Below are 24,784 nucleotides of genomic sequence, written 5' to 3' on the forward strand. Positions count from 1 at the left end.
TATGGTAATATGAATGTTGTGTGTATTCTGTGTTACACTGCCCTATTGGTCGCTTAGCGAATGTGGCTTTAGATGGTGAGGTCCTAGGTTTTCAGTTTCGGATCTGACTGTAGTCTGGCTGTGAAAAAATGAGCTTTTCTTTATAATATATATTTTAACTTGGTGGCTAGCAGAGCACATAAGGCTAGGTAATTTATGCAGGTTGCAAATTCTAACATCAAATTCTAACTCGAAGCCCGCCAACCCGCTTTGAAGCAGCTTGATGAGTCTAAACCCCTCGAACATTGCATCTTGTGCTCTGAAGTCACATACTAATTACTAACGAGGCAGTTTAAATGTTAAGCATATTGTACCTATGCAACCATACTTATCGTTTAATTTGAGCTGTATACTCACAAAGTCTACCACAAAGAGCACTGCTACGAATTGCCTTTCAGTTTGAACTCTACCACAAAGACCTCTGCTACGAATTGCCTTTCAGTTTGAACTCTACCACAAAGACCTCTGCTACGAATTGCCTTTCAGTTTGAACTCTACCACAAAGACCTCTGCTACGAATTGCCTTTCAGTTTGAACTCTACCACAAAGACCTCTGCTACGAATTGCCTTTCAGTTTGAACTCTACCACAAAAACCACTGCAGCGAATTGCTTTTCAGTTTGAACTCTACCATAAATACCACTGCTACGAATTGCCTTTCAGTTTGAGCTCTACTGCAAAGACCACTGCTACGAATCGCCTTTCAGATAAAGCTATACTATAAATATCACTGCTACGAATTACCTTTCAGTTTGAGCTCTACAACAATGACCAATGCTACGAATTGCCTTTCAGTTTGAGCTCTACCATAAATACCACTGCTACGAATTACCTTTCAGTTTGAGCTCGACCATAAATACTACTGCTACGAAATGCCTTTCATTTTGAGCTCTACCACAAATACCACTGCTACGAATTGCCTTTCAGTTTGAGCTCTACTATAAATACCACTGCTATAAATTACCTTTTACTTTGAGCTCTACCACAAAGACCTCTGCTACGAATTACATTTCAGTTTGAATTCTACCATAAATACTACTGCTACGAATTACCTTTCAGTTTGAGCTCTACCATAAATACCACTGCTACGAATTACCTTTCAGTTTGAGCTCTATCATAAATACCACTGCTACGAATTACCTATCAGTTTGAGCTCTACCACAAAGACCACTGCTACGAATTGCCTTTCAGTTTAAGCTCTACTGTAGATACCACTGCTACGAAGTACCTTTCAGTTTGAGCTCTACCACAAAGACCACTGCTACGAATTGCCTTTCAGTTTGAGCTCTACTATAAATACCACTGCTACGAAGTACCTTTCAGTTTGAGCACCACAAAGACCACTGCTAAAAATTACCTTTCACTTTGAGCTCTACGACAAAGACCACTGCTACGAATTACCTTTCAGTTTGAGCTCTACCATAAATACCACTGCTATGAATTACCTTTCAGTTTGAGTTCTACCACAAAGACCACTGCTACGAATTGCCTATCAGTTTGAGGTCTACCATAAATACCACTGCTACGAATTACCTTTCAGTTTGAGTTCTACCACAAAGACCACTGCTACGAATTGCCTATCAGTTTGAGGTCTACCATAAATACCACTGCTACGAATTACCTTTCAGTTTGAGTTCTACCACAAAGACCACTGCTACGAATTGCCTATCAGTTTGAGGTCTACCATAAATACCACTGCTACGAATTACCTTTCAGTTTGAGTTCTACCACAAAGACCACTGCTTTCAATTGCCTTTTAGTTTGAGCTCTACTATAAATACCACTGCTACGAAGTACCTTTCAGTTTGAGCTCTATCATAAATACCACTGCTACGAATTACATATCAGATTGAGCTCTACCACAAATACCACTGCTACAAATGGCCTTTCAGTTTGAATTCTACCATAAATACCACTGCTATAAATTACCTTTTACTTTAAGCTCTACCACAAAGACCTCTGCTACGAATTACCTTTCAGTTTGATCTCTACCACAACGACCACTGCTAAAAATTACCTTTCAGTTTGAGCTCTACGACAAAGACCACTGCTACGTATTCCCCTTTAGTTTGAGCTCTACCACAAAAACTACACTACGAATAATTTATTTGTCATGTACACGCTTTCATGACTCGATGATTCAATGAAAGCACAACACGCTGATGGATTTGCTCGCTTTGCGGAGGCGATCAGGCGATGACTGGCGGAATAAATGAACGTTAAATCCCTCATAAGCCAGCTGGTTGCACTACTATCAGAATGTATACCAAGTTACATGTGCATATTAGCATCCGTAGGTATTATTATTGCAGTTTACACTATCTCAACCGTGCTAATATGTACTATCTCAAGCGTAATATAAGTAATGGACATTATGTTCTATACTTAAATTAAGAAAATAAATAATTAAAAATATTTCTTGATTTATCGTAGTTAATCGTAGTTTTTTTTTAATATTTTTACTTATTCCAATATAATATTTTGCTTTAATGTTGACGTTTCTCTGAATATACTAAAGAAAGGTCTCATTAGATCCATCCAGTATAGAATAGCACTGCTTGGATTCGAGCTTTTACTAGATTTAATATATAATTGTTCTGAACTCTGGTAGAGTTATAAAAATGTAAGCGGTTCTAGTATAGTAAACTTATGCCAAAAAATCCGTTTGGTGTAGGTAAATGTTAGTTTAGGCGTGTACACTGCTTATTATAGCTTTTTTTTTCAAAAGCCTGCAGATAAGATGCTCCTCGTATCTAAACGCAAAAACACACGACCCCAAAAGATTACTTACGATCATGTCTAACTGTCAGTCCTTCTGCCACACTTGGGATGAATCGAGATCCTCTGGCTAAAGAAAACACGCGTTTTCTTGATTTGTTTTTTTTTATCGCAACGTATATAAAAGGAGCTTACTTTCACATAACTTTTTTTCTTTTGTTTATCAAATTCATATCTCTTTAACTCTCGTTACACGTCTAATTCTGTTTTCGGCGAAATTGTATAAAGTAATAAAGGAGCGAATTTCAGAAATACGTTAACAATGCCAGGACCTCGTTCACGGGACCCTTGAGGTTTAATTCATTTTGTGGATGATGCTCAAGATCTCAATGATTTAATATTATGCTCTATTTTATAATCAAAATATCAAATACAAACCAAGTTTGTACTGTAGCTATTATTATGATACTGTGCTAAAACATCGACGTCTTTACAAAACTTATATTAATACTAAATAAATAATCAAATAAATACACACAACACTACTTAGCACCAAAGTAAGAGTATAGCTTATTTTATGGATACTAAGATAGCTGGCTGATTAAATCATGGCATCATTATTTTTTTGGCGATTTCACATTGACAACATTGTAATTCAATTCAGTTGTTTGAAATAAGGTCTATTTTTTTAGTTCCTCCTTTACATATAAAGTAAAGCCGTGAAGAGGTAACAGATAGACAGATAAACTTACTTTGGCATTTGTTATTTTCTATAATATAAAAATGAATCGCTAAATGTGTTGCTAAGCACAAATCTCGAGAGCGGCTGAACCAATTTGTCTAATTTTTTTTTACAATATTCCTTGAAGTACGATTGTTTTAGGATTTTTGAAAATGTACAGGTTATCAAGATTTTTTCGATATAAGTAAATTACCTGATAGGCCGGGGATGAGCATTCCCTATTGTATCTGTATATAATATTTTAAATGCAAAACGTTGTTTACATTTAAACAATTTAAATGTCCGCCATGAAACAACGCGTATCGTACACGCGTATTGTTTCTCTCAAACCAAAGCTACGATAAAATCATTATCACGCACCAAATTAACAAAAACCTAAAACCAATGTGTCGGAAAATACGCTGCGGTTTAACGTTGACACAACAAAATGCCCGGTTTAATATTTAACCTTATCTGATTGTTCATTTCAGATTACAACAATACTTAGAGCCTTTACACACTGACTGTTATATACGCGCGTTTGTAACATGAAGCGTTTTATTAAGTCGCCTGTTCTGTTGATGTTTAAAGTAGATTACTAACATTTTTTTATAAACCACCAAGATTTTTTGACTCACTGCGCTCTGACTCATTTGCGATATCACGTGATTAATGCGTCAACTTGGAAGATATACAAGTGTAGTTTTGTACACAAAGTAATTGCCTTTTTTCAATAAAGATTAAAGTATTAATAAATTAATATACTTACACTATAGACACATCATTACTGAGCCCTGAAGTAAGCGTATAGTCTGTGTTATGCCTGTGTGACTTAGATAGCGTATCAGTAATAAAAATTTTAATTACAATTCAAATTTATTTTCTAATCTAATCAGTATACGAAGAATCAGCTGAGTTAAGACAACCTCGCATTTTAGAATTTTCGAAACGTCAACAAAAAGCGCTGATTAGATAATTATGAGGTTTTTATTGTGTCGCCTTTAAAAGTTAGCAAGTTTCAACGTTCCAGACCGTCAGTTGTCTAAGTATAAAAAGTTTTTGTTTTTTTAAGCAAATCAAATCGTTAGCCGTCTGGTGGGCTTTTAAAAACAAGCCCTTCGAAATATTGTCAGTGTGAATCGGCTCTTAGAATTTATATGAACACATAACATTGAATACTTTCCTAAATATACATCATGAATGTGACACAATTTATCGATTACGGAGATTACAGCATGGACGTAAATTTTTTATGATGTTACGTGTTTATTAGGACTCATCATCATTATCTGCCCATTTTAACGGCTTATTGGCCTTCTTCCTTATAGGAGAGGGCATATGGAGCTTAGGCCCACCATGCTGCAGGGGTGAAAATGTTTAATTCTTTTGCGACCACTGTTACAAGTTAATTATAATGCTTAACGTGCTCTCCAAGACGGGGGGGTGTACCACCACTAATTTCCCAAATACGGGCTGATTTTATTGAAAATTTCAGAGTAGAAAGGAAACTTCATACCCCTTCGTAGATATTAGGTAGATGACATTTCTCAGTGGATTTGATGTTTATTCTAATAGGTTGTTATTAAAGACCATAATAGTGAATAGGCCAGAAAGACCTCTTATTCCGAAGCCACATAAATTAAACACTCGACCATTATGGATTAAGAAGTTCCAGCGGATGTTTTTGTAAAACGAATTAAAAAACAGAAGCGAGGATTTTTAAAACGACTTCATCTATATTCTGTACTGATATTTAAAGCTGAAGAGTTTGTTTGTATGTTTGATTGAACGCGCTAATCTCAGGAACTACTCGTCCGATTTGAAAAATTATTTTAGTGTATCATAGCCCATTTATCGAGGAAGGCTTTATATTATTAAATTGAGTTTGAGTTTTGAAATAAACGAAATATGACATACATACACGTAGAAGTATTTAGATCGAGCAATGAAGTCGTATATATGAATCAAGGAGACCTTGGAAATCTTATTTTATTATCGAAATTATGACTTTATAAGAATTTAAATTTTCAAAAAAATACTTGAGTAAATTTCCAGGCCTAAATGTATTTTTGAAAATGATCCACAATATTGGCTTACTTACGAACTGATGATATAACGCTTTCTGTTTGCATGTGTACAAAAAATATAACACTAACCTGCAGAGTATCGTAGTCAAGGACATAATATCAGGGCACCTTTTCACAGGCTGTTCAAATGTGGGTCAATTCTACATCTTACAGAATCTTTTGATGTCCGATATTTGGACGATATAAAACTCATACTCACTCATGGCCACTTATTTGCGTCTTTTAGAACAATTTTCTTTTTTATGAATTTTGTGCTATAATACAAAAGTAATATTGGTTTAATCTATGTTTGTATTCTCCAAACTTGATGATGATGATGATAATTATTTTAAAATGACCAGTGTTCGTAAATATTCATAACTAGAAAACGTCCATTTATTTTTTATTTTTTTTATTCTACAATCTCTCCCAATGATGATGCAGTCTAAGATGGAAGCGGGCTAACTTGTTAGGAGTAGGATGAAATGCACACTCCTTTCGGTTTCTACACATCGTACCGGAACGCTAAATCGCTTGTCGGTAGGATGGTAACTAGCCACGGCCGAAGCTTCCGACCAGCCAGACCTGGACCAAATATCAGCCGGGGATCGAACCCAGGACCTCCGTCTTGTAAATCTACCGCGCATACCACTACGCCACGAAGGACGTTTACGTCTGCATGAAGATCCCTTTTGCCAGATAACTTTCTTTCTTCACATAACAGCTTGATGCCGTAAAACTTACCCATATGTCGATGGCATGTACATCTGGTACCTGTGAAAATCACATGAAAATCCGTTGCGTAAGTTTTGAGAAAAGCGTGGACAAACAGACATTATCTATCAAGAAAACCTCAGGATCTGACATTTGGCTGTTTTGTGTTACCTTTACACCCGAAAGTACTTGTCAGTAGTTTATAATTGGTGCCTAGACCTGATATTAATATAAAAAACTAAAAAGCATTTTGTCCTTTGAATGGGAACCCGGACTTAATCCCAAAGGTACAGTTGGGGGTCGCAGTTAAGTGATACACGTTTACTGTTTTTGTGTACTGTTATGTGCGCGAGATCTATTTGCAAAGGGTTTTGTTCACTAGGGACGCAAACAAATCCCATATAATATGTTCGTGGGATCAGGCTATTGTTCACTACGTTTTTGTTAGATCTAAAGGGTAGATTGTATGTTCCTTGTTAACGGTGACGTGGAATGGTTATTTTAGACTGTTAAGGTTAATACACTAACTGCATGAGTGTCTTTATGTGTTTGAATAATAGATAGTAGGTAGGATTTGTCTGCGAAGAAACAATTTGTTCTGGCTTCGCGTGGATATAGATATAAGGCCAACATTTTACACTTAATAGCCTTTTTTATATAGCCAACTTCCTGAGTAACTTATGTAGTATTTCTACCCTCGATAATCTCCTTTTTGTAAGGACATCAAAACAACATTTAGCTGCCTGTATCCAGCGGCTCCCAACAACTTGACCATAGTCGATCCACCTGGTGGGGTCGACTAACACTCGTCGAAGTCCATCAATTCTTTGAAACCTACCATTGCCACTTGTAAGTTACTGTTACTATGTTGGTGAATATGGTTTTGCGGATTCACGCAGAGATACTTCGTCACTCCATCGCTATAGCAAGAAAACTCTGAGGCTTCTTATGAGGGTCATGATTAAAGACCAAGTCTCGGTTCCATTTATGTCATCACTGGTAACATGCACTTTGCGGAGACATTCGTCTGCAGGCGCTTAGATTTTTTTCCTAAACTTTCACATGCAGTATACTAATTTTCATCAAGATCGATCTAGTATCTATTTTTTGTATTTATTAACGCATTTTATTTTAGTCTTAAGACGAACAAAAATACTTTTCCGAGAAAATAACCCTATATTTGGTATTAGTATTAGTATTTTTCTATTACTCAAGTAGAGTGATAGAAAAATACCTTTAAGTACTTATTTCAGTTGGCACTAATCTAGCTGACAAAATCTACTTGCAAACGAAATCTAGCAAAATCTGGTACAGAATATATCAGAGATTTGTCAAGTGGTGCTAAGCCGAGTCCAGCCCATATTACCTGTCTTTATTTAATGGCGACACGCGGCCATAAAGCGTGCCGGGATAACGCCGGTCTTCGGTTAGGTGTTATTTGTCGAGAAATCTTTACCTAACCTTGGTTATTAGGATTTGAATCGTACAAATGGTGTAAAAGTACGAAAACTGGAAGTTCCTTGAAAATAAATAGATACGATTACATATATTTTGACTAGCGCTACCAGTGGCGTGCATAAGGTTTTTTAGTAGGGTATTTTTTTATATTCATTACAAGTTAATCCTTGACTACAATCTTACCTGATGGTAAGTGATGATGCAATCTAAGATGGAAGCGGGCTAACTTGTTAGAAGGAGGATAAAAATCGGGCTCTACACGACATCGTACTGGAACGCTAAATTGCTTGGCGGTACGCCTTTTGCCTATAGCCAGTTAAGAAAATCTCAATCGGCCACGGTTCGATCCGCGGCTGGGCCGATTGAGGTTTTCTGAATTGGTACAGATATAGCTGGTGAAAGGCTTCGGCCGTGGCTAGTTATCACCCTACCGGCAGAAACGTACCGTCAAGCGATTTAGCGTTCCGGTACGATGTCGTGTAGAAACCGAAATGGGTGTGGATTTTCATCTTACGCCTAACAAGTTAGCCCATTTCATCTTAGATTGCATCATTGAGATTGCAGTCAAGGGCTAACTTGTAAAGAATAAAAAAAAAAAAATCAGGTGCATATAGGAGTTATTGATAGACACACATTATCACGTAAACATACTGACATTCTAATTACAATAACAACTATCGCTGTAATAATGTAATACTTTTCAGAACTGAGTTATTTCATCTGTACGTGCCATATAAATACGTGGTTAATTTTTTTTTACTCATTATTATTTGCTTTACAACAATGTAAAAATAGTGTCTTCAAACGAGCTACTTAAAGGTATTTATGATAAAATTATTTTTAGATCGACAGATTCTACACATAATCGAAACAATCTATACTTGTAATAAATCTGTCTACAAATCTCAACCAAAAAATTATTCTACTATCCAAGAATCTTCCGATAATCAAAATGATATGAAGAATCTAATAAATATGTTCAATCAAATTATGAATCAATTATGCACCGTAACAAATCTACTCACCAATTTAATGACAGTCATGTGTCATTCGAGCAGCTCAAAATAGTTTTATGGAACCCAAATGGCCTGTCACACCACTCTTTAGAAGTTAAACTATTTTTAGAAACAAATGGCGTAGTATCGGAAAACCACTTCACACAAACGAGCTACTTTAAAATCCCGAACTACAAGTTATACCATACAATGCACCCAGATGGCACAGCTCACGGTGGTTCCGCTAACAGTTCCAGTCAAAAATGCTGCGCATGATTACCAATGCTCCTTGGTACATCAAAAATGATCGCTTGCATCGTGGACTAAAAATTAAAACTATAAAGACAGAAATTGCACACTCAATGAAAACATACCAAAAGCGTATTCGTAAACATCCAAATCAACTTGCAAGGAACCTAATGATGAAGAAACCTGGTACAACTTTCAAAAGGCTCAAGAGACCGAGCACCACAAGATGTCATGAAATAGACACTACATTATTATATTTGGGAAAATCACTGGATTTCGCGCCTTAATTCAAATACTTAAAATCCCGCTGAATGTCTCACGCAGATTGCAGGAATATGAAGAGACTAAATAAAATAAAAATAATAATAATAATAAATCTGTAATTCTGTACATGACATATATATCAAAATAAAAGGGGTGATTAGTTGTCGATGCTGATGCCAAAAATGCAATCAGTTAAATTTTCGTGTCTGTCTGTGTGTATGTTCGAAATAGAAACAAAAACTACTCGACTCTTTTTGTTAGAGGTCGTCCAGTTCAAGTAAGTAAATTCAAGTTTTGTTGTCTTCCAATCTAAAGAATATTGTAGCCGGTGAAATTATAGGAACATAATTGTAGCACTTAGAGAAATCCTTTATTCTTGTATACGCGTTATATTATATAGCTAACATCAAAGATTTTATACTGTTCGATATGTCACTAACGCGTCGAAACTAAGGCGAACAAAGTTGGCTAATTGACAATGCAGTTTTGTCGTACCATGTGCTGAACTTTAGTTTATAAACTAACTAACGTAACCTTATTACTTAGGCGTTGATTTTATGTTTGGTAATTATTTTTGAATAGTTGTTTCATTCAAAAAATGGGCCAATTGTTTTTTACGTTTAACGATTTTTATTGCGTGCACTTTTAAAGGTCACTTTGAAAAAAAATGTACTAGGCATCAGTCCAAAGAGTGAAAAAGAGGTTGTTAGATTATTTTATTGTTAGGTTCATGATAATGTTTGAGTAAAACTTAACTTAATTAATTATTAATTTGTTAATTTTTTGCATTAATATAAACTGTTGGTAAGTTTAGTAAAGTGAAAACTAAGCTATTAGGGTTCTAAATGCGCCTAGCCTAGGTCTTGGGTTCGATTTTCCACTGGGATGATTGAAGTTTTATTAATTGGTCCAGGTCTGGCTGGTGGCCGTGGCTAGTTACCACACTACCGGCAAAGACGTACTGTCAAACAATTTAGCGTTTCGGTACGATGCCGTGTAGAAACCGAAAGGGGTGTGGATTTTCATACTCTTCTATCAAGTTAGCCCGCTTCCATCTTAGATTGCATCATCACTTACCATCAGGTGTGATTGTAAGGGCTAACTTGTAAAGAATAAAAAAAAATCTGGCTGAGTTTTTTTATCACTATCTAAAAACATTATATAGAATTACATTTAAGTTAAGATAATTTCCCAAAGTTCAACCAAAACCGTCCTTGTTCAAGGTCAAGCCTATCTAAAACTTATCCCACTTCTGAACCCTTTGACAAGTTGTTAATAAGCCGCGCAAACACCTACATATCTGTCGACCTGAAAAACTTTTCTGCGGGCCGATTTTCCGAGAAAACTTTGTAAGGTGGAGCCTAAGCGCGCATGCGTGATACGGTTCCTGAAGAGTTGTTGGCCATTGTCGACAACCGCAGGCCACCGAGACGCCTGAAGCAGTTACCGCGTAACCTTTGAGCCATGCGAACGCATTCCATGCACTGCGCACAGTAACCGGGAAAACTTTGAAAACATAAAAAAAAACTTTAATAACTCGACTACGTCACAACTCGATTGGACAGCCTTTCCGTTCTTGTACCGTAAAGTTTTCTGAAGTTTGTAAACTTTTTTTTTATACGGGTGAAAATTCGTCTCTAGGTAAATTGATATAATATTCTATGCGCTTTTTTTTATTTAGCACTGATAATAATCTATGGTCAAATTTATAATACAAATTTAAACAAAATTACTTATATTTATCGATAATTAACGATTTATATTTTTATTTATTTTCTTCTTTAAAATAATTTGTTACAAACTATAAGCAGGCTATTTCCATACTTCACATTAAATTTAGACACTATAAAGGACTAAACCTATTATAAATAACTTATAATATGAATGAATATTGCATATTATTTATATCCTTATTAATTAATTTACTAAATAAGAAACAATCAAAAAACTACTGCGTAGTTAGTATTCGAGTAGGAGAAATATTTTGCAGTAGATACCAACAGACGAATACGGAGAGGGAAGGAACTCTCTCTACTCTACTTTGAAAGTTCTCCAAATAAAATAGTAAATTTTAAATCCGCTTTTTATATGGCTGGCGTTTTGTATTTAACTAAGCCTTAGTGTCAATTATTTCAGGTCTAATAGACATTTTTTTCGGTCAGTTAGTATATTGAAAATACCACCGTACCGATAGACATCTCCCTACGAACGATTTAGCGTTTCAGTACGTACGTTGCTGCGTAGTACACAGCCAGATGAATTATCTGTACTTCTGTTAAGTTAGCGAACTACAATCCTAGGCTGCATTACAACTGCTTGAATATTTAACTTAAAAAACCTCCGGCAGTCAATTATAAGAACGGTGTATACTTATTGTCTAAGATTCAAAATATTCTTTCATCATAATGAAAAAAAAATATCTTTGGATTAGATTATCCGACCTTCAATGCACATAGCTACAAACATTCTCCAATAATTAATTGTTTATAATAAAAAATATTACTCTTAAATATTTTCATTATAAAAAACTGCGCGTGGCCAGAAACAACTAACCCAATCAGAACCGAATAAACCGAAACCTGAACATCTTCTGCCTCTAGAAATAGCAAAATAAACGTCAGAGCATGCGATAATGTGATCCAGAGCTTAGGACCTATGCTCCTATTAAGTTAGCCCGCTTCCATCTTAGATTGCATCATCACTTACCATCAGGTGAGATTGTAGTCAAGGGCTAACTTGTACAGAATAAAAAAAAATACTATAGATAATAACCCCTTTGTAGCAAGTGTGTAGAGAACCTTGCCTTTAACTGAACAAATAGGGTGTATATTCTGTGTTATCAATTAATTAATATGTATTTTCTTTAAATGTTTGTTTGAATATTTTCTAATAATTATTATAATCTTGTAAATAGTATAAGTTTAATAGTAAGACAATTTTTTAAATAAGAGTTTTTCAAAAGTCATCAAAATTTAAGTCCAACTGAAAACATAAATAATAAGCAAAATGTATTCATAAACAAACAAAAACCATTTTTTCGTTATTAAGAGTATAAAGTCCGGTGCACCCGTTATCTATAGCAATTAACCCTTAAAATGCTTAGCAAGAATTGGCGAGCAAACATTGTAATTACTCATTAGAGATTCCCTGTGGTCCAAACGACCGCGATTAAACTATGAACACGTTGGCTTCGTGTTAAGTTTGTAGAGCGGTGTATGAGTAAACAAGCAAACGTGCATTGTCTCTGTTAACTTTGCAAATACAAAACGTTCTCGTATGGACCAAAAACCTGCGTTACCTAGACTTACCTCATTTTAGGAAGCCTCACAGTTGGTCAGCATATGTTTCCAATGATGGTTTTTTGTGGTGGGTTTGGTAGATAGCAGGTTTCTACCGTCGAAGTAAAAAGCGATATTTTTAATATTTCCCGCGACATAATATGAAAAACAAGCAGTCATTTAGTGTCGCAGCAACTTTTCGGACATCTTTCAGGATTTTTTTTTAAATTTAAAGGTCTTTATTAACATTTTACCACGAACCTGTCAGTCTGGTGACTTGCAATATGACTCCACATAGTATCATGTAGAAAATATCAAAAAATTACGTTTTGGCAAGCCAAAATCATAAATGGCCGATGTTCTATAGCTCGTACAAGATAGTCAGGGACTACCACGCGACGTCGCGTTACCGGCCACAGCGTAAAATGCCGCTTCACGCGACGTCGCGTGGTATGACAATGAAAGTGTTAAACTTTAATGATCTGTAGCCTTGAAACCTGATACTACTGTCCAAAACCACTACGGTCCAAACTCCTCAATTTGATTGTGCCTTACTTACTCATAACTATGATAGAGCATTAACTGAGGTATGTGTGGCTAACGCAGGCTTTAGGTCTAGTACTTTCGAGTGAAAAAGATTGTGCAAAATGAAATGGGAACCCGAATTCTAACCCGCAACAAGTCAGACAAATGTGATGTACATTCATTTATCTTGCTTTTACGAAAATGAAGAAAACAGGTAACAATATTCATGTAATTTTTTATAGTGGTATAACTGACGGCCTCCGTGGCGCAGTGGTATGTGCGGTGGATATACAAGACGGAGGTCCTGGGTTCGATCCCCGGCTGGGCAGATTGAGATTTTCTTAATTTGTCTAGGTCTGGCTGGTGGGAGGCTTCGGCCGTGGCTAGTTACCACCCTACCGGCTAAGACGTACCGCCAAGCGATTTAGCATTCCGGTACGATACCGTGTAGAAACCGAAAGGGGTATGGATTTTCATCCTCCTCCTAACAAGTTAGCCCGCTTCCATCTTAGACTGCATCATCACTTACCATCAGGTGAGATTGTAGTCAAGGGCTAACTTATAAAGAATAAAAAAAAAAGTACTTGTTGCACTTGTCATGCTTTTGAATACGAGTATCTACATGTGCGATATTAATTTGTATAAGAATCAATAACAAAGATGGACTGAAACGGAAACGGAATTAATCCATCTTAAAGCGTTTATTTGGTCTTCCATTTTGGAAAAAGGTCCCACATTTAGTTTCTGTGAGTCTTTTGTAGTATCCGCAGCTCAGATTTTCGCTTATTTTGTGTTAAAAACATTGCTATTATCCTAATTTTTATATACAAAATCGATAATCACAGTTATTACGATAAGGATATATTTTTTCTCGGTTTTTAAGAACACATTTATCTGATGCTTAACATTAATGGATTTTAATAATTAGAGTAGATCGTAACTTCCTAGTTCATTACTAAATAAGCAGTCGACAATACTTTATCAAAAATAATAGTATCATCAATACCACGCTACCGACGGGTAAGTGAAATGTGGCTATATTTGTGTGTACCTAATTCGTGATTGCCTGAAAGATAATTTCATTGAAAAAAAAAAATTAAAAAAAACATTATATTTTATACCTTCAGAATTTTATACGTGTGATTGAAGCATTATTACTTAATATATCGAAGAATACCATTCCCCATTTAGCCTGTTTGAAGTCAGTAGACGAGTACACTCAAAGGGGCTAACTATTGTTCTGGAAAAGGTGAAGCCCCAGGCAAAGGCATAACCCATCAAATAAGCAATGAATGAACATAATAGTGATTGGAAATCGAAGTGTGAAGCCTTCATGACCCCACTCTTATGTCATATCCGACAATGATGCCCATTGTCTTTTTTGTGCGAGCCTTTTGGAATGCCCCGAAGTTAGATTATTTAACGCCAATTTATGTAATGAAACGTCAGAAATAGAATAAATCGTTTAGGTTTTGTTCAAACAGTATTATGTTAGAACTAGAAACATAAATCAAGAAAAGAAAAATCTTTGTTTTGTTCTCTGCAATATTAGACTTTTATTGATTAAACACAGGCAATGACCAGGTATGTTGCTAAGTGTGGCTTAGCAAAGCACCTGGCCAATTGAAAGAGATCATAAATAGGCTTTAAAATAATTTTTTTTTTTAAATATCTTCTTAACTGCATAATGTGCATATTAACTACATACAATATCGAGGTAATACCTTTACATTCCGTTTAAAAACATATAGATGTCTCAAACAACTTATATTTTTAGTTTTCGTCAATATTTCCGAAGCTAAATAAAGAAAGGGTATAGGATGCTATGGGAAAATGTGTGAGATATTATGATAGTGTGGTATATTTTACTAGTGTATTACACTAATTCAGACTGATAGTGACCGCAATAAGATATATGAGAGATATTTCTAGCAGGAAAACAAAAGGTAACTAAAAATACTTACATTACTCGTATATCATATAGCAAAACTAATTATGTAACTAGTTGATTGAAATATATATTTTTCTTGAGGCGCATTTGGCACTCACGTAAATTTAATGTTATATTTGCAACTTTACTTATCACCGTAATACCAAGTTAACAACATAACCTAACGTCTCCAAAGTGACTTTGACTTTGAGTTGTTTTGTTGAAAGTGTCGTGGATTAATCTACACCTGGAAAATATTAAAATATGATTAATGTTTATGAAAACATTGTTAGAGTTCGTAAATTTAGTTTTTAATATGCTTGACTGTGATATCACCGGATGCTAAGGGATTGATTCATAGCGTCACATGAAAAATACAGTTATATATAATATTTACCGTATGGTTGTTTTACATACCAGAGTATACGGCAGATTATATTTGTAGTCGATTAAATTGAATCCCATTTTTGATAAAATTGGCTATATTATGTTATCTCTACATTGCTTTTATAGTTTTCCTTGTATTTTCATTATATATATCCTACTTCCGTGAATTTTTCACGTATCCATAAACAACCGTTTAGCTGGTAGAGGGGAGGACACTTGACTCTAATAAAAAATCAGATTTTAAATGTTAAAATTATAAACGGACCCCAAAATCGAAAAATTGTGTTTCCAGACCCACAACATTTTTAAAAGACCTAATCATAGTATGGCATGAGATAAAAAAAATGCACTTTACATGCAGGGGAGGCATCCTAAGAAAATATTTTTCATGATTTTATTTAATGACTTGTTTGACATTTTTAATGTTTATACTCATGCTAAATTACAGTTTTCTAGTAGTAAGAGTATCTGCGCTAAGCCGCAGACATATAGATAGACGGACATGATGTAACTATAAGGGTTCCATATCGTTAATAAATATTTTGGATAACGTCGGATTTATTAAGATTTCTCAGAAGGAAACATCTTCTCAAAATAGATCAATTCAAGCGTACAATTCATCAAAGAGTAAAAATTGTGAAACACATTCGTAGGTTGAACTAGCGCGAGCTCTCAAACTAATGGAAAACGAACGTATTTTATAAAAATGAAACGTACACTGTTGGCCTTTTAACTCGACTGGAGCTGTGAAAGTCGGCTTCATTCGCCTCTGCTGGAACTAATGCAGTGATATACTGAGAATCCTGTTTTATTTGAAACTTTAATGTATGATTTTATAACTGTATAGACATTCTGTGGGGGTGTCATTTCTTTAACATACCTTATCAGCCGATAGACGACCACTGCTGGACATAGGCCTCTTGCATGGACCTCCAAGCACAACGGTCTCGAGCCGTCAGCATCCAGCGGCTCCCTGCAACCCGCTTAATATCCTCGGTCTATCGAGTGGGGGGCCGACCAACACAGCGCTTTGGGTCGCCATTCCAGCACCTTAGGACCCCAACGTCCATCGGCTCTTCGAACTATGTGGCCTACCCATTGCCACTTCATCTTCGCTGTCAGTGACTTTGGTTCGTCTGCGGATCTCCTCATTCCTTATTCAATCACGCAGAAAAACTCCAAGCATATTCTAACTCCAGTTCGCTCCATCGCCCGATGGCCGCTGACCGCTTTCTTTAACATGTCACTACTTAACCGTTGTTCGAAAACTAGAAAAATGTATAGGGATAACCGATCTTTACCTGTCGATAGCAAATGTCATTCCCATACACTTTTTCTAGTTTCTAGTTTTCGAAGCGTTTGCGATCGTAGAAAGAGAATCGACGTGCCACTTGGCTACAGGGGGTTCTTTTACAATGTATACGCCAGCGCCCTACTGCAGCCATGCCTAAGATTGTAGGCCAGGGCTACATAAAAAAAATTAGGAGCGCGAATTTATTTTTAAAATTTTTTAAAATTTTTAAAAATAAATTCTAGACGAACTTAGGATAGGATAGAATTAGGATACTTGTATCTCAGATATAAGATATCCTATCGAATGTCTTGTATATAGCAGTAGATCTAGTAAATACTCGTAGACAAAGTCTTGTCTTTCTGTAGTAGTATAAGTATTAATAATAATTTATTAACAAAATTAGCTGACTTTAGCTGTCGCCCCGCGTAGTTCCCGTTCCCGGGAAAACGGGGATGACACTCACAAATAACGTGGCTTTCTAGTGGTAAAAAATCAAAATCGGTGCAGTAGGTCCAGAGATTATCACAACTTTTACCTCTTTATAATATTAGTATAGTCGTATATGTATAGATTAATATCCAAAATGCCTAGATTAGAAAATACCTAGATTTATCTATCTACATAATTGGCTTTCTGCAAATGAAACATCAAAGCAAATACGTTCCAATCCTTTTGATCAAGCACGCTTTTTACATAGCCATTGGCGCGGCTAGTGGAGGCATTGATAAAAGTTACAATTTACCTTCAAAGACTACAATACCTTTTGTCTGATGTCAAATGATATTACTACGAAATGACTGTGTTCAAAATGAAATTGTGATCAAACTAATTGAGTCTAATGAACTTTAACAAATAAGTAATTGGAATTTTAGTTTTATCTAAACCTAAGAGACACTTTAAATTAAGATTTGACAAAGACCTAATGCGATATCTAAATTTATAGCCTTTAGTTCAATATTTATAATCTATACTATATACCGAGCCGTGATAGCTCAGTGGATAGGAACTCTGCCTCCGATTCCGGAGGGTGTGGGTTCGAATCCGGCCCGGGGCATGCACCTCCAATTTTTCAGTTGTGTGCATTATAAGAAATTAAATATCACGTGTCTCAACGGTGAAGGAAAAACATCGTGAGGAAACCTGCATACCAGAGAAAATTAATTCTCTGAGTGTGGTGGATTCCTGGCTGGGCCGATTTTCTTAATTGGTCCATGTCTGACTGGTGGGAGGCTTCGGTTGTGGCTAGTTACCATCCTGCCGAGAAAGACGTACCACCAAGCAATATAGCGTTCCGGTACGATGTCGTGTAGAAACCGAAATGGGTGTGTATTTTCATTCTCCTCCTCACAAGTTAGCCCGCTTCCATCTGCATCATCACTTACCTTTAGGTGAGACTGTAGTCAAGGGCTAACTTGTAAAGGATAAAAAAAACCTTCGTAACTTCAATTTTAAGTTTTTAGTTTTATGGCTAATATGATAAAACCAACAGTTAAATATTAATAACAACATAACCTGATAATTCAAAAGTTATTGTAAACTAAGCCTACTTGAAGCTAATGAATGGTTTTGATTTATACTTAAAGCACTAATTCTCAACCTAATGAATTATTATTGGTCTAATTTGATTAAAAGTACCAACATATCGGGTAACACATTTACTTACGCTTTTGCGGAGTTTATAATCGTATGCGGGGCACATCGCGATTATATTTTCTTGTCTTTGAACTCGGTTCTTGATAATTTTCATTTCAGGCATCGTTCGCAAACTTCTAAATCTGATAAGAGCAATAGAAATCTCTATGGATTTCTATTAGTTTCGAATCTAAATCCACGGTGCTGTTGTTGCAAACTTTATTTATTACATTCTTTTAGCCTCCTACCTACATCTGTACTGCTCAAAGTATGTGAGAATAAAAAAATCTGCAGCTTTATTTTTACCCGACTGCAAGAAGGGTTATGTTTTTCGCGCGTATCTTGTATGTATGTATGTATGTATGTATGAATGTATGTAATATTCTTTATTACCTCATATCTTCCAAACCACTAAACGGATTTACGTAATTAGATAAATCGTAAGATTTGTCTCAATAACCCAAGTGTTCTTAGATAGGTGAAACTAAAAAAAAATAATAAGACGACTGTGAGACGCTATAGATTCTCGAGGTGAAATTTTTTTTATTTTTTCTAATATTGTAATATAGGTATCAAATTCAAGAGCCTTTTGTGAGGATTCTAAAATGGTATATCATGGCCATGTTTAAAAAAAACTACAATTAGAAAAACGTTATTTATTAGTTGTCTATACAAAATACGCGAGGCGGACGACTATTTATTTTATATTTGTGAAGTGAAGTTATAAAATAGGCTAAATTAAATATATTGGTTATAAAAATCGGCTAAGGGCGAGTCGGATTCGCCCACCGAGCGTTCCGTAGAATATATTGAATACTTGCTTAACCTCGGTTGGACGTATAAATTATCGTACTTTGTAATAAACGTAATAAATAAATCAGAAATTAACCATCTATCGTAACTAAAAAGTGTCAAATTTATTTATTTAACTAGCGGACGCTAGGTACTTCGTACGCGTGGAATTTCGTTTTTCACAAACAATCCGCGAGAATCATGAATTTTTCCGGGATGAAAAGTAGCCTATGTAATCCAGAGTAATATCTATTTCCATTCCAAATTTCAGCCAAATAGCTTTAGTAGTAACGGCGTTAAAGAGTAACAAACATCCAAACAAACATCCATACTTTTAATCCATGGTTCCCGAAGGATTTGTGAAAAACTAAATTTCACGCGGACGAAGTCGCGGGCGTCCGCTAGTTCTATAATAATTGCAAGTTTCAAATGGATTTCTTTTGTTGTATAATGTCACTGAAACTTTTTTTTATTTAAAAATAAACTTACACAATGGCTCATGATATTGATCAATCAGTTGCCTGAAACTTTCAGGGTGTTGTTATTACCCTAAATTTACAGAAATAGCACCTTTATCGGGCTTCTATAGTATTAAAATCGAATTATCGTTTATTAGATTAGTTTTGGGTTGTATTTTTGTTGTCACGATTTATTTAATGATAATGAAATAGATACATTGATTGATTTTAATTCTTTATTTGTTTATAAAACTTTCCTGTTTAGATAATTGGCAATAATGTATGTAATGTGTTGTTTCTCTTATTTCTCGATCAGGGAAATGATTGTTGCAACATTAGAGAATCAAGTTTACGTCAGATTCAGAGAAATTCAAGTACTTTTTATTATTTTGTATAATAGTCTTGCGTTTGCCTACAGTTACACCTAATTTTTTTGCTTAATTATGCTGTTTAAGTTAGGTAGTCGCAGTTTTAACTGAATAGTCGAACTGTTTAGTTAAATCATCCATGTGTAGTGTCCGTCAGTTTTAACTATAAAGATTTTTCTAATGAATTTGATTAAAAATTCGATTAAGGTGCTTATAGACTTGAGCATTCACTTGTAATGAGCATTATGTGTCACCGAAAAATACGAGAACATTTTTTGAATTGATTGAAATGGAAACATCGAATAGAGCGTTCGCTAGAATTATCAAGATGTACGAAACAATATTTGGTTCTATTCTTGGCTCGGCTCGTTATTTAATTCGACAAATAAAAATCGGCAAATGCTCGATGTTCTGTTACTGTGTGAATGCTCAAGTCTATCAGAACTTTTATATAAAACTGTACAATTTAAACTGAGCAGTTTAAATTGCAGGTATGTAGCGGATATCCATAAGGTATGATAGTTGATGCACCACTCAATTTCGAAACGAGAGAGAGAGACAGATCGACACCAGAATTCATACTATGCTAACTCGAATATTAAATACGTGAAATGTGTTAAATTGAGGTTTTTTTTAATGTGATAAAAATCGTGATGAGATATGCAAAATAACGGAACTACAAATCTTGTCGACCAACAGCGGCTAAATCTAAAACACCGCTCTCTCTTCCATGCCATCGCAACAAAAGATAGACCAACATTTAATATTGACCGACGATATACACAAGAAATGTCGTTGTAGCATCTTAGATCTAGGCCTTATTATGTGAACTGGCCAAACAGAGAATCCAATCAAACGTTACGCAAACAGCAAAGCTAACTTAAGTTGCTATCACATTTGAAACTAGTAAACGGCTAACATCTGCTAACTGAACTAGTAAAGTTAGTAAGAGGATCGTTACACCTTGAGTTGTTTATTGCTTGCTAGTTTTGCAGTTTGTCTTCAATAGTCACATTAGTTTGCCACTCAGTTGCTAACTTACAAAGCTGTTGGACAGCGGACTAAAACTATATTGCTACCTAGGTATTAGTTAATAGTTCTATATTATGTACTTTGTACTAGTGTTTAGCGGTAAAACGGTAGCTTCACTTATTAGATGTCAAAATTACATTCACTTTGAATGAACATCAAGCTATATGTCCTTTTACTAAAGCTGCTAGCTGTTTCCAGCCCAGTTTTGTTAAGTTTAGCGTTTTATAGAGGCTGAACAATGATAATTTTATATTATAGATAGGTTACGTCCCTACAAAGTCACCGCAAAAAGTGATCCGAATTTTAGCTATACCATTGAGCGCACAGATGCACAATTTTGTCTTGAATTCCATTATATATTTTGATGGTTTCCGTAGCGCAGTGGTATGCGCGGTGGATTTACAAGACGGAGGTGGTCCTGGGTTTGATCCCAGGCTGGGCTGATTGAGGTTTTCTTAATTGGTCCAGGTCTAGCTGATGGGAGGCTTCGGTCGTGGCTAGTTACCACCCTACCGACAAAGACGTACCGCCAAACGTTCCGGTACGATCTCGTGTAGAAACCGAAAGGGGTGTGGATTTTCATCCTCCCCCTAACAAGTTAACCCATTCCATCTTAGATTGCATCATCACTTACCATCAGGTGAGATTGTAGTCAAGGGCTAACTTATAAAGAATTATGTTAGTTGTGTTATGTTATGATCAGCAATGACATTTTTTTTTAGAAAGATTGGTACGGTGGTAGTCGCCTGTATGATATTCATAATATCCGCCCACTTTAGTATGACGCGAGTATATTACAGTGGAGGGATAATTGTGCCTCTGAGTATATGTCAGAGATTTAAAAAGCGGAGACGTACGTTTCGGCCCGGTTGGCATCAATCGTCAGGTGCGGTGTGTTAAAGATACCCTGTAGTACAGACTAATTATAATATTTGTATCTATATAGCATTGGTGCAAAGCCTATTGGTGTCGCTTGTTTATTAATATTACGGATAAAGAGAATATTTAACTAGTTTCCGTAACACTAAGATTCCCTTTATCCGTCTCTGATGTTAATACAGCTGTCCCGTTCATGTTTTATGTGAAAGCGACATTATTGTCGCCGATAAATATTAGAGCGCCATCGATTTGCGAAGCGAAAGTAGATAAGTGTCATCCCAAACTTTGACAAGATAAGGCAAGTTTAGTACGATCTGCTTCTCTTTGAGTTCGTTTCCATTATTAAGTTATTCGTTCCGTCTTTTTGTTATAATTTCATGTCGTTCAACTTATATAATCCATTATATTATATACTATATAATCCATAGTATACGCCTATTAAAACCACCACCAAAAAGGACTCCCGGGATTAGGAGCTTAGACTTTACTGTTTCATTCTTTTTGTATTAATGTTTGAATCTTAAACGATCGTTACCAGGTGTAAATTTTAATGACTGACATGAACTCTCAAACTATATAAATAATATTTATATATTTTCTTTTCTTTTAAAAATAACTGATGAGATTCTTGATAACTCTCTCGGTAGAATCTGTTTTTCGAACTGTTAGTAGAGTCAGTACATTGTGACTAACTGATGAGATTCTTGATAACTCTCTCGGTACAGTCTGTTTTTCGAACCGAAAGTAGAGTCAGTACATAGTGACCGACTTAACTTAATTCTATTCAATTTCATTTTCAGTATAGGTATTGCGTTCGCTTGAGAACAATTTCATTTTGGTTGTAAATACCAAATATTAGTCTGATTTAAATTACAATGGTTAAGCCAAAATAAAAAGGTCACTTAAGTATATTCTAACTTTATTTAGTAAACTATTAGTAACTAGCGGACGCCCGCGACTTCGCCCGCGTGAATCTCGATGTAAACTTTCAACTACCCCTACCCAACTCTACCTCTACCCTACACTACCCTACCCCCTACCCTACCCTACCCCTACCCTACCCTACACCTACCCTACCTTACCCTATCCCTACCCCTACCCTACCCCTACCCTACCTCTACCCTACCTCTACCTTTTCCTGAAATTTGCTATAAACCTTACGGAGCCCAAGACCTTTCCAACGAATGCAAAACCGTGGAAATCGGTTCGTGCGTTCTGGAGTTATAGCGTCAGGAAGGAAAACCCGACTTATTTTTATATAGTAGATGTTGAAATTATATAAGTATTTTTACAATAGCGAAAAAAAGTTTTTTTTAAATGTTCATATTTCTGAAAAAGCACGGCTCGGTTTTGTACAATGGAGACGGTCTTTTTGACACAACTTTGAGGACTATTATTACAGAGGCTTTGTTTCGTCAAAACGCTTTCAAAATATTGCTTCATTATATTTTTTTTGTCTGACGATTCTCCCAAGCTCCCTCACAAAACCACAGTGAGATCTGATCATTCGAACGAATTGGGGATTTTCTTTGGACAAAGTGTATAACAATTCATTGTATACAGTTTATAGCCTCAATAGCTCAACGGTTAGAGCGGTCTGACTCATCACCGAAGGGTGGTGGTTCGATCCTCGCTCCGTTGGTCTATTGTCGTACCCACTCCTAGCACAGTCTTTCCCGACTAGTTGGGAGGGCAATGGGAACATTGGTCATATTATACAAGATATGGCAAATATTCTTTTAAAAAAAAAATATCCAAGAGAACTTTTTCTTGGTTAGTAGGCTGTGTACAAATGAATAACAATTTATTTATAAAACAATTTATTATATAATCGAAGAAAAATATTTATTATTTTTAATCCATACTGATATTATAAATGCGAAAATAAGTCTGTCTGTCTGTCTGTTACCTTTTCAAGGATAAACCGCTAAACCGACTAAGATGAAACTTTAAACATTTTTGTGCCGGAAAAATCAATGCGGAATTTGAAAAAAAAAAAACATTGGCGCAAATGGAGTCGCGGGCGTCTGCTAGTTAATACATATATTCTAACCTTAAAATTTCACGACTCATATGCCAACGTCCATACCATGTTGAATACACCGGTTCTCGTCCGATCACCGAAGTTAAGCAACATCGGGCGCGGTCAGTACTTGGATGGGTGACCGCCTGGGAACACCGCGTGATGTTGGCTTTTTCTCTTTTTTTTTTAAACTTATTTACAATCATATCGAACTTCACTGCGTGTTTATGTGTAAAAGCGTCTATTCGCGCTGTTGTGACTCTTGTGAAAACGCAGTCTACTATTTCACTTTTCTTGATTGAAGAAGTTCGTCTATGTAGCCAATACCGATGCAGGAATGACATGGTAACAAGTGATTCGTATAACTTGTTGAACATGTTTTATATCTGTCAACTGGGGACAAAGCAGATGGTCCATTTCAGGTCCACTCTTGTACCCCGTATCATTATAATTTAAAAAATTCAAGGATTTTATTAAAATTTATTAAAGTGAATAAGTCTAACAAAATAAATATAAATATATAAAATAATAACCCAAGTTTTTGAGATATATCAAGATGGCGCCAATATAACAACTATGACATGACAATTGACAGCAAACGTCAAATCGATTACTGCATTGAAAAGTCATCTATCCGCCATTACGCTTATTAGTGTTGCATTTCTTGGGAGATAATGAATATTATTTCGGAAGAATTAAAGTAAATTCGTAGATTTGTAAATAGTTAAAAAAAGTAGTTAAAAAAATATCTTCTTTATTTCCGCTAGGGTACAATGACTGATCTCTATACAATTTTGGACCATCTTCTTTCCTCAGAAAGTCCTACACGGCAATACTTATGCGTACAATTAAAATGATGCATTTCGCATCTTGATGGATCTGCCTAGATATTGTCTATGATATGCCTCTGTCATATTTTCCAATTTTAATTTACTTTGACCATTATTTTGAATGTTCAAGTGA

At 35.6% G+C, this 24,784-nt stretch overlaps 1 protein-coding gene and 1 non-coding gene across 2 annotated transcripts in view; both read left to right on the top strand.

The window, feature by feature from the left end:
* The first annotated feature begins 10,664 nt into the window (after positions 1-10,664).
* The window catches only part of LOC112048444 (nitric oxide synthase-like protein), a 165,376-nt gene continuing 151,256 nt past the window's right edge, over positions 10,665-24,784 (top strand). The window contains exon 1 of the mRNA XM_024085974.2: positions 10,665-10,864. The gene's annotated coding sequence lies outside the window, so the exon portion shown is untranslated. The remainder of the gene's footprint in view (positions 10,865-24,784) is intronic.
* LOC112048449 (5S ribosomal RNA) lies at positions 23,874-23,992 on the top strand. Its single transcript, XR_002887022.2, has one exon. It is a non-coding gene; the product is annotated as a 5S ribosomal RNA (ribosomal RNA).

This window comes from Bicyclus anynana, chromosome 5 (genome assembly GCF_947172395.1).
Source record: "Bicyclus anynana chromosome 5, ilBicAnyn1.1, whole genome shotgun sequence".
NCBI classification, from domain to species: Eukaryota; Metazoa; Arthropoda; class Insecta; order Lepidoptera; family Nymphalidae; genus Bicyclus; species Bicyclus anynana.